Below are 12560 nucleotides of genomic sequence, written 5' to 3'. Positions count from 1 at the left end.
AGACAATTTGATATCTTTGCACATTTGACATGCTACTCCTACTACAGCTAAAACCAGTGGTTTTCCTTCTCCAACTAAACCTGCTGCCTCCATGGTTAAATTGGTTCCAATGCACTTAGGAGTCCAGCCAACAGGACATGTGGAAAGGTTGGCGCTACTGTCACGCTAAGCAGTACTCTGAGTAATCCTCCGGTGCTAACACCTGACAGTAGTCTCAATGCCCTATTTCAGACCCTTCCCTGGCTCTCCTCTTGCTCTCTGACATTTCCTCTTTCTCTCCTACTTCCTGCAAGTCACTCATTATTTTCCCCATCTCTTACTCTATTGCCTTTGCCATTATCTCGAGATTTCATTTGTGTAGTGACACATTGCAAATAGTCTGGGTAGCCATTTGATTACCTGTTCAGGAGTCTTATGGCTTGGGGTTAAAAGCTGTTGAGAAGTATTTTTGTCCTAGACTTGGCGCTCCGGTACCGCTTGCAATGCGGTAGCAGAGAGAACAGTCTATGACTGGGGTGTCTGGGGTCGTTAACCATTTTTAGGGCCTTCCTCTGACACCGCTTGGTGTAGAGATCCTGGATGGCAGGCAGCTTAGCCCCGGTGATGTACTGGGCCATACGCACTACCCTCTGTAGTGCCTTGCGGTCGGAGGCCGAGCAATTGCCGTACCAGGCAGTGATGCAACCATGCAATCATATGCTCTTGATGTTGCAGCTGTAGAACCTTTTGAGGATCTGAGGACCCATGCCAAATACTTTCAGTCTCCTGAGTGGGAATAGGTTTTGTCGTGCCCTCTCCGTAACTGTCTTGGTGTGTTTGGACCATTCTAGTTGGTTGGTGATGTGGACACCAAGGAACTTGAAGCTCTCAACCTGCTCCACTACAGCCCCATCGATAAGAATGGTGGCATGCTCGGGGCTCCTTTTCCTATTTTACTTTATGTTAGATGGTTCCTCATCCTGAAAGTAGTCTATGGGCCAAGAGAAACTGTCATCCATGGTGATGGGGGCATGTAAGCATGTTTTTTTTTATATGGCCAAATCACCTTTAAGTAACATCAATCCAAATATGTAGGTGATTTGAATTGATTTCAGGTGATTTGGACATTTAAAAAATTACATGCGCACATGCCCCCATCACTTCCATTGATTGTTGATTGTCCTTGACATACCCCAAGCGACTTACAGCTGTAATCGCAGCAAAAGGTGGCGCTACAAAGTATTAACTTAAGGGGGCTGAATAATTTTGCATGCCCAATTTTTCAGTTTTTGATTTGTTAAAAAAGTTTGAAATATCCAATAAATGTCGTTCCACTTCATGATTGTGTCCCACTTGTTGTTGATTCTTCACAAAAAAATACAGTTTTATATCTTTATGTTTGAAGCCTGAAATGTGGCAAAAGGTCGCAAAGTTCAAGGGGGCCGAATACTTTCGCAAGGCACTGTACTTTCAAGGGAGGAACCGTCTAACATCAAGTTGTAAAATAGTGGACTACTCCTTTAATACATGTCACGACTTCCACCACAGTCAGTCCCTCTCCTTGTTCAGGTGGTGTTCGGTGGTCGACGTCGCCGACCTTCAAGCCATCAATGATCCATTTTTCATTTTGTCTTATCTTCCTACACACCTGGTTCCAATCCCATTCATTACATGTTGTGTATTTAACCCTCTGTTGCCCCTCATGTCCTTGTCAGAGATTGTTTGTTGTATGTAGGTGTGTTATTTGTTCTGGTGTGCGACAGGTTTTGCACCCTATTATGTTATTTTTGTATACTTTGGTTTTCGGAGTATTTTTTGAATGTTTATTAAACAGCTCCGTTTTTACCGAGTTCATTCTCCTGCGCCTGACTTCCCTGCCACCATTACAGAATCTCTAACCACACTATGGAGTCAGAAGGAGATGATACCCCGGCCATTGAGGTGGAGGAGCGCATCATGGAGCATGCAGCAATGCTTTACCAACATAGCACCGGCATGGATCGGGATGGAACGACAGGGCCCTGATCGACCATTATCGTTGCAGTCTGCTCGAGGAAGTCCATCGGGAGCTGGCCTGCAGGAACACCACCCGAACTTTGGCGGAAGCCCTAGCCATATATAAAACGGTACTACATTGACGGTAAAGAAATAGGAAGTAGAGTCTTAACATGGCTGACATTGGTGTTGTTATACTGACTGAAAAGCATGCACTGACCACACATCCAAACATTTTTGCTGACTTGATGTTACGAATCCCTTTTGGCCCGACAGTCTAGGGGGGATGGTAATGAGACCCGTAACATAACTCATGCAAATTATTATTGTGACAAAGGAAAAGTGTGAACGAAATAACCACGACAACAGAAATCTACCGTCAAACTCTAGGTTTATTTATAAACACACGGTAATGGGGGGAGCAGGAAAAGGGGCTGAGCTGGACCCAAGGAAAGAAACAATAAGTATTCAAAAACACCCCTAAGCTAGACTAGCCTACTTTAACAACAGCTAACTAACTAACCAAAAATACAGTGGGTGGTCCGCCCAGTTCTAACTAGTGTATTTAACAAAGTTCACCTACGGGTAGTGTATGCCCATGGGCGACTTGTCTTGGTTTCCCCCTTTTCCCACCAGCAATCAACACAAACACCATAACCAAAAACAATACTCACAGGTGATGACAAAGTGCTATGAGGTGCTTAATAAACAAAAGAGAGGTTAAGACACAAAGCGAGCGTGAACCACAGAGACCTACAGACATGACATTTACAGAGAGATTGCGCTGAGCTATAGAACAAACAAATGATGGGGTTTTTAAACCATGGGGAAGGAACTGTGATAGGTCAGGAAAATAGGAGGTGTGTCTTCTGATTGATGATTGATTGTTGACTGATTGGGGAGTGATGATTTTCACCTGAGAGGGGAGAAGGAGAGAAAAGAAACACACACACAGGATACACACACTCACAGGATAACTGTATGCGTAACACTTGATTAACAGAAAGGAAGCCTCTATAAAACAGAAAAAGTCACACTATATGCTCCCAAGAATTTAATGGGTAAACATAAAAATTGTCATGTTTTCCCAGTACATTTTTGTGAGCATAAACACTGATTGTACAAAACATTTGGAACACTTTCCTAATATTCAGTTGCACCCCTTTTTACCCTCAGAACAGTCTCAATGTGTCGGGGCATGGACTCTAAAAGGTGTCGAAAGCGTTCCACAGGGATGCTGGCCCATGTTGACTCCGATGCTTCCCACAGTTGTGTCAAGTTGACTGGATGTCCTTTAGGTGGTGGACCATTCTTGATACACACATGTGAAAAACCCAGCGAATTAGCATCAGCAGGGGATCGGGACCAGCAAGGTCGAGGATCGGGACACTGAATAGCGCGGGAATTTGCAGCTCGAGGAAAGTGGACTTTGAACTACAGAGAAGGGAAGTAAAAACTGTCACTATTAGATTTAGACTTATCGTCATTCATAGAAAGGTATAGTAGAAGTGTGAATAGACAGCGACGGTGTGAAGTTGGCAACAACAACAATTAGCCACAGTAGCAGACAGAAATTTACGCAAATACAGCTACTCTGGAAACTCATAAGCTGGAGCAAATCGCTAGCTCTGACTATAGAAGCAGATTACTTACTCATACTAGTGGAAGATCATTAGTTTGGTAATGGATATGAGGGAAGCAGACTTGAGACTTCAGCGTGACTATGCTAGATACCCCCACTAAGCCACACACCCAATACCTAACAAAACCCCAAGACAAAACACACCACCATAAACCCATGTCACACCCTGGCCTGACCAAATAAATAAAGACAAACACAATAAACTTCGACCAGCGCGTGACAGAACCCCCCCCCCCTAATGTGCAGACTCCCGGACGCACATCAAAACCATAGGGGAGGGTCCGGGTGGGAGTCTGTCCATGGTGGCGGCTCCAGGGCAGGACGTGGACCCCACTCTATCAATGTCTTAGTCCCTCCTCCTCGCGTCCTTGGATAGTCCACCCTCGCCGCCGACCATGGCCTAGTCGTCCTCACCCAGAACCCCACTGGACTGAGGGGCAGCTCGGGACTGAGGGGAAGCTAGGGACTGAGGGGAAGCTCGGGACTGAGGGGAAGCTCGGGACTGAGGGGAAGCTCGGGACTGAGAGGAAGCTCAGGCAGGTAGTTGGATCCGGCAGATCCTGGCTGGCTGGGGGTTCTGGCAGATCCGGAAGAGTCTGGCGGATCTGGAAGAGTCTGGCGGATCTGGAAGAGTCTGGCGGACTGACGGCTCTGGCTGCTCCATGCTGACTGGCAGCTCTGGCTGCTCCATGCAGGCTGGCAGCTCTGGCTGCTCCATGCAGGCTGGCAGCTCTGGCTGCTCCATGCAGGCTGGCAGCTCTGGCTGCACTAAACAGGCAGGAGACTCCGGCAGCGCTGTAGAGGCGGAAGGCTCTGGCAGCGCTGAACAGGCGGGAGACTCCGGCAGCGCAGGAGAGGAGGAAGGCTCCGGCAGCGCTGGAGAGGCGAGGCGCACTGTAGGCCTGATGTGTGGTGCTGGCACTGGTGGTACTGGGCAGAGGACATGCACAGGAAGCCTGGTGCGGCGAGCTGCCACCGGAGGGCTGGTGTGTGGAGGTGGCACAGGATGGGCTAGACCGTGAAGGCGTACTGGAGATCTTGAGAGCAGTGCTGGCACAGGACGTGCAAGGCTAGGAAGGTGCACAGGAGGCCTGGGGCATGAGGCTGGCACAATCTTCACCAGCCGACTAACACGCACCTCAGGACGAGTATGGAGCGCTGACCTAGGTGCCATCAAATCCCGACACGCTCCGTCGGGCGAATTCCATGCTTAAAACACCAAGACAGCAACTCCCTCATTTCTCTCTCCTCCAATTTCCCCATTAACTCCTTCACAGTCTCTGCTTCGCTCACCTCCAACACCGGCTCTGGTTCTGGTCTCCACCTTGGCTCCTCACGATAAACAGGGAGAGTTGGCTCAGGTCTGACTCCTGACTCTGCCACTCTATCCCTGAGCCCCCCCCCCCCCCCAAGAAATATTTGGGGTTGACTCTCGGGCTTACATCCACGTCGCCGTGCTGCCTCCTCATACCGGCGCCTCTCCGCTTTCCCCACCTCCAGTTCTTCTTTGGGGCGGCGATATTCTCCAGGCTGAGCCCAGGGTCCTTCTCCGTACAATTTGTCCTCCCATGTCCATTCCTCTCTTTGTTGCTCCTGCTGTTGCTGTTGCCTGTTACCACGCCCCTTTGTCCCGTTGTGGTGGGTGATTCTGTATCGGTTCTCATCTGGTGAAGGAGAAGCGGACCAAAATGCAGCGTGGTATTTGTGATACATGTTTAATGACGACGAAAAAACACGAACAATACAAAAACAACAAACGGAACGTGAAAACCTATACAGCCTATCTGGTGACAACAAACACAGAGACAGGAACAATCACCCACAAAATACTCAAAGAATATGGCTGCCTAAATATGGTTCCCAATCAGAGACAACGATAAACACCTGCCTCTGATTGAGAACCACTCCAGACAGCCATAGACTATGCTAGATACCCCCACTAAGCCACACACCCAATACCTAACAAAACCCCAAGACAAAACACACCACAATAAACCCATGTCACACCCTGGCCTGACCAAATAAATAAAGACAAACACAATAAACTTCGACCAGGGTGTGACATATTGGGGCACCATACTGTTGCTTTTGTTTTGGTGTGTTGACTCTCGACTCCATACCACTACTCCTAGTGGATGAACATTGTTATGTGAAACGTTCTATACTTATAAAGGCAGAATAGAAAAGGCTGCTACACTTCATGTGAATGGGTGGAATTAAACCAAATAATTCTAAACGTTTATCTGGACTCACCGCATGGATTGATTAGAGGCCATGCTATTGCACTCTTACACATACACCCTCTGAATGGCTGTAACAACAGAGCTGTGAGTCAGGAAGAAGGTGAAACGTTTAATAAAACCAGTAATGAGACAATTCCATAAGGCTACACGCTGGTAAACAAGAACAATACCAACTGGTGAGAAAACAAATGGAGTGACATGAAAGGGAGGAAAGGATGAAGATAATGAAGTCCAGGTGTGAATCATAATGATTAACAGGTGCGCGTAATGAGTGCCAGGTGTGCGTAATGATGAATCCCAGGACCAGTGGTTAGTATTCTGGTGATGTTGTACGCCGGAGGGGGAGGAACAGGAGAAGATGTAATAATGGCACACATACACAATCAATATCTCAATTGTATCAAGCTTAAAAATCCTTCTTTAATCTGTCTCCTCCCCTTCATCTACACTGATTGAAGTGAATTTAACAGGTGACATCAACAAGAGATCATAGCCTTTTACCTGGATTCACCTGGTCAGTCTATGTCAATGAAAGAGCTGGCAAATATTTTTATAACTAAACCAACATAGACCACAGCCTGTCATTTCCAAGGGGAACAAATTAGTCATTGTGGGCAGAACAAGCAAGGAGGTGGGCAAAGTCAAGCATGAGCTAGTAAGATACTATTGGCCCGTTTTAGCATACATCTGCATATTTCCATTAGAGAACACCTACTCTGTGAAGTGTGCCTGTGCAATAACTCAATTCGCCTTTGCACTCCTTCTAAACAATGCTATTTTTTTACAACTTTGGCAAAGAGTAAAGTCTACCAAACTTAGTCCACTCTGTTTATAACAGATTGTAGTTTTGGGAACAGAAAGCTGCATTTAGATTAAGGATCATATCACCGCCAGCTTACCTGTCACCCTAGACCCACTTCAATTTGTTTACCGCCCCAAAAGGTCCACAGACGATGCAATCGCCATCACACTACACACTACCCTATCCCATCTGGACAAGAGGAATACCCATGTAAGAATGCTGTTCATTGACTATAGCTCAGCATTCAACACCATAGTACACTCCAAGCTCATCATTAAGCTTGAGGCCCTGGGTCTCAACCCCGCCTTGTGCAATTGGGTCCTGGACTTTCTGACGGGCCGCCCCCAGGTGGTGAAGGTAGGAAACAACATCTCCACATTGCTGATTGTCAACACTGGGCCCCCACAAGGGTGTGTTCTCAGCCCCCTCCTATACTCGCTCTTCACCCATGACTGAATGGCCATGCACGCCTCCAACTCAAGCATCAAGTTTGCAGACGGCACAACAGTAGTAGGCTTGATTACCAACAACGACGAGACAGCCTATAGGGAGGAGGTGTCAGGAAAACAAGCTTTCACTCAACATCAACAAAACAAAGGAGATGATTGTGGACTTCAGGAAACAGCAGACGGAGCACCCCCCATCCACATTGAAGGGACAGCAGTGGAGAAAGTGGAAAGTTCCTCGGCGTACACATCACTTACAAACTGAAATGGTCCACCCACACAGTGTGGTGAAGAACCTCAGGAGGCTGAAGAAATTTGGCTTTCCATCTAAAGCCCTCACAAACTTTTAAAGTTTACAATTGAGAGCATCTTGTAGGGCTGTATCACCGCCTGGTACGGCAACTGCACTGCCCACAACCGCTGGGCTCTCCAGAGTGTGGTGCGGTCTGCACAATGCATCATCGGGAGCAAACAACCTGCCCACCAGGACATCTACACTACCCGATGTCACAGGAAGGCCAAAAAGATCATCAAGGACAACAACCACCTGAGCCAATGTGTCACGCCCTGACCTTAGAGATCCTGTTTATGTCTCTATTTTGGTTTGGTCAAGGTGTGAGTTGGGGTGGGTATTCTATATTCTATTATTTGTATTTCTATGTTTTGACCGGGTAGGATTCTCAATCAGGGACAGGGACGTTGTCTCTGATTGAGAACCATACTTAGATAGCCCTTTTTTCAAGTTGACTTTTGTTTATGGCACATAGCCTGTAACTTCATGGTTTGTTTTGTAGTGTTAATTATTTTGTTCGGAGCATTTTCCAAATAAAAATACTATGTACGCTCACCACGCTGCACCTTGGTTCAGTTCTTTCAACGGCCGTGACACAATGCCTGTTCACCCGGCTACCATCCAGAAGGCGAGGTCAGTATAGGTGCATCAAAGCTGGGCCCGAGAGACTGAAAAACAGCTTCTATATCAAGGCCATCAGACTGTTACACAGCCATCACTAACACAGAGAGGCTGCTGCCTACATACAGACTTGAAATTATTGGTCACTTTAATAAATGGATCACTAGTCACTTTAATAATGCCACTTTAATAAATCGTTTATAAATCTTGCATTACTCATCTCATATGAATTTATTGTATTTTATACCATCTATTGCATCTTGCCTATGCCGCTCTGTCATTGCTCATCCATATATTTATATGTATTTTTTCATATTCCATTCCTTTACTTAGATTTGTGTGTATTAGGTAGTTGTTGAGGAATTGTTAGATTACTTGTTAGATATTGCTGCACTGTCAGATTTAGAAGCACAAGCATTTCACTACAGTCGCAGTAATATCTGCTAACCATGTGTATGTCACCAATAATATTTTATTTGATGTTTCATAGATGAGAAAATGTGCAGAATGTCCACCAGAATCCATCTCCTTCCATCGCCCGCCACTGGGCTTCCTCTCACAACCATATTTGATAGTGAGTGAAAACGCCAGGTGGATGCTTCACATTTATACATCCAGTGAAATATCTGTGTCACTGTTGTAGTTGTGAGGCAGGTGTTCATAATGTTTTGTAAAGTCAGGGTATAAAGTGTGTGACTCTTTCTTTCTTATTATACTTACTGACTAAACAAATACATGTTTCAATTATATCTGACAGCCACAAATACCTGTAAACTAAAGGCTTCTGACATTTGAGGGTTCAATCATGAAATGCAATTTACATTTGTCACTTCAGCTTAATTTAGATAATAATGTTCATAAACATCATATCATCCATCATTTTCTCACTTTTCCCTGTTGTGGTCGCCTTGAAGAATCAGAATCTGATTGATGAGGGGGGGGGGTTGCCTGTTTTTTTGTTATTTTGGCATTAATACGTGTCACATATCAGTTTGCAACCAATGTAAAAAATATGTATATCATATTTTTAAAGTCACATACAAACATGGTCTCATTTTTGGTTTCTTGAGTAAGGCAGCTCCAGTGCTTTCTCTGGTGGTGGGGCCAGCCAGCAGAAAAGATGTTATACTATGATTGGCTCAGTGTTCTGTCACTCATGGGGACACTACGTCACCGCCAAATCTAAGGGTAGAGCTTGAGTTACATTATAAGTACCCATCCAGGAAGGCTCAAGGTAATTGGCCACAGATAAAACAATGTCAAATCACGTTATATGTACAGTAGCTTTGATTGGACTGATCATGTCAACATCATTCTTTCAAAATCTTAGCTACTGTAGCAGTCATGATCATGAATCAAGTAGACAATCTACTGGCAAATCCTTTTTAATCCTTGTCATATGAAGAGAAATACCAAAGAGAAATTATAGATAAAACATATACCTGTAATTGGCCATTGGACATAAACATGATACAACAAGTTGGAAATCGCAAATTCAACAATGAGTGGTTTGGAAAGAATCAGTGACAGTGGCTAACATTAACCGCTTGCATTTTCACATTCTTTTCAACTAGTTTAGTTTTTTCAAACTTCACTAGGCTACTTCCTGGACCAATCAGCAGCTGTTGCTAGTTGGAAAATCCTATGTTAAAAGTCTTATAACCAATCCTAAAACATTTCACAAATTGCATATTATAAAGAGAAAGGACAAGAAAAAAGGAAAGTACAGGAGGTGATGAGGCTTTATCTGACCTGGCCATTATAGATATAACAAGGTGAACTGGTCAATGATTAACTGACAATACCCCCACTCACACACAAACACAATTATGATACTATACGGACACAGAGGAAACACAAATACATTGATTGTTTAATTACATTGATATTTTATTGTGGTCTCAAAAAGTAACTGTTACACAGCACAAAGAATTTAAGCACAAATAAGTTCCTAATTGTCTAGAATGTATCTTCTCATGATCTAGGCTTAAACAGAAGCAGCACAAGATGCCGGAGGAGCAGCGACATCGTGGGTTTGATCATGCATATTGCTTAAGATGATCTCTTTAGTAGCATTTCTTCAAGCAGTATGTACAGCTGATTGTGTCTAACAACATCTACATCTTTATTGAGCATTAAGCCCAAATACACTCAAATAACACAAATAAATATGTGTTGCACTGTAGTGTATTTGAGTGACATGAAATCGTATTTATTTCCAAAAGTGCACTGTTGACGACCATCAAGTGAAAGAAAGAGCAAAGGGGCAACGAGACAAACCACACGTTGACATGCAGTGAAGCAAACTGCTGCAAAACTACGGATCACAAGCATTGACATTCACTTAAAAGGTAACAAACCTGTTCATAAATACTATTCCAAATAAAGAAACTGTGCAAGCATGGCATTTCAACAAGACACGTTTTTTAAAAGAAGGTCTATGATAATTATGTTTGTGGTGTTCACTGAAAGTCCTAGCTGATAATATCATGCAGTGAACTATCTGAACCATAAAAATCTCAGAAGGGCATTACACTTTCCGATCAAAGTTTGGCAGATGTTTTCAGACCTCAAAAGTAGTCTGATTTCACTATCTCACAACGTAGTTGGGGTCTGAAAACATCTGACAAACGTTCATGTATTGTGTAAAATGGCCCTTTAATTAACCATTAGAAATGAGTGGTCTTTACCTCGTTCAAAAGAAGTAGAATGGAAAAGTACAAAACATGCACACCTGGAATAATATTCCAGTCACTGTAATATAAATTAGTCACTGTAACAAAAAAAACACAGCAAAATGTCAATTCAGTTTGGAGGCATTGGTGTAAGCTTTAGTCAGTCACTCGACACAGCTCATTCTATGGGGAATAACGCTTGTGATCCCGCTTCCTTCCGAAATCATTGGTTACATTAAATTGTCTTTTACTTTGAATTGATTATGCCATACAGTGAGTAAAACAACACAGGCAGAACTGTTGCAAACAAGATTGTAGCCTACAGTAACAACTAAGGGTGTTTTCACATGGGCCTTTTTAAAATAACTCATCTCAGTCCTCTTTTAAAGTGAAGATAAAAAATAGCTAAATAACCCAATTTTCTTTGTGTTCATGCTGCCTTTGCCTTTGAATGAGGACTCAACTCTTTTGCCAGTTCACTTCACCCATTTTGTGGTTCAAGTCCTCTTTGCATTCATATTTCTATGTTTAGAAAGGAACCATTCTTTTTCCAACATTCACTCAATTCACTCTGGGTTTTTACAAAGTGCTGGACAAACCATTCCATCAGAGTGTGTTATCGGACAGCTAGATATACCTACTTACATTTTGGTAGCTAATCAATTGCATTTAGTTAAAAAATGAGATATAATTGTAATCAGAAGATACTATTAACATGTAATTACTATTGGTAACAGAATAAATAGCAGACAAATATCTGCAGATTAAATAATGCTGTAATTGAACATTGTACACCCAATGTAGACTACTGGCCCTTACAGAGATATCATTTATTATGCACTCCGTGTTGTGATTTTCACCAAATATGTTGTCTTTTCAAACTATTTAAAGATGCACTATGCAGAATTCGCTGGTGTACAAAACTACACAAAAACAAAACTTCAGAACGGGTAGCATAGAAACAGCACTCATCTACAGCTTCGTAGACTTGCTTTCAACGGGAATTAATTTTTAACTCACATTTCTATGTGAATTTGGTTAGGTCGCCCAAAAAGTTACATATTGTAGTTTCTTACTGCACGATTGAATAAACAGTTTATGAAGCTCGCTTAGTCTATAGATCACATATTGCAAACAAATAATCTGAACTAAAAACTCACATATTTTTGGAATTTCTGTGCATCCTTTCTGTGCATCCTGTGTGGCTCAGTCGGTAGAGCATGGCGCTTGCAACGCCAAGCGTCGTGGGTTCGATTCCCGCTGGGACCACCCATATGTAAAAGTAGTGGCCCCAGCCGACTTGTAAGTCGCTTTGGACAAAAGCGTCTGCTAAATGGGATATATTATTTTTTATTATTTTAATCACTAATCTATATCCAAAAACAGCACAGGTATTTTCAGTGAGTCTGGGGTGTAATCATTAGCCAAACAGTCAACCTAAAACACATTTTTGTATTGGACAAATTCAGGTAGGTTCCTCTCCATTTTCATTCCGTCTACTTCCGTTTAAGAAACGTTTGCAACAGAATCAGTGGAATGAATACGTCCCAGCACATCATCATCTTCTCTCTTTTGTGGTACCAATGCGAGGGGTTATGGCAGAAGAAACAGTGTTGCAGTAGTCTAGTGTGTCGTACGGGAATAATGACAAGTGAACCTGTGGAGCTTTGTGCTCACATTGCCCTTAAAAAGGGAATAGGACTGGAATTCAAGGGAACCTGAACTCAGACCCCTGGAGATTGGTTTACCCTTTTGAGGGGTCTGAGTTCCTTTGGAGTGTTCACACTGCATGAAAAAAATAAGCAAGCCGCACTGAATTCACAAAAATTGTCTGAAAGGGACCAAGTATGAAAACACCCAAAGTC

This window comes from Oncorhynchus masou, chromosome 12 (assembly GCF_036934945.1).
Source record: "Oncorhynchus masou masou isolate Uvic2021 chromosome 12, UVic_Omas_1.1, whole genome shotgun sequence".
NCBI classification, from domain to species: Eukaryota; Metazoa; Chordata; class Actinopteri; order Salmoniformes; family Salmonidae; genus Oncorhynchus; species Oncorhynchus masou.
Note: the sequence above shows the minus strand (reverse complement) of the source record.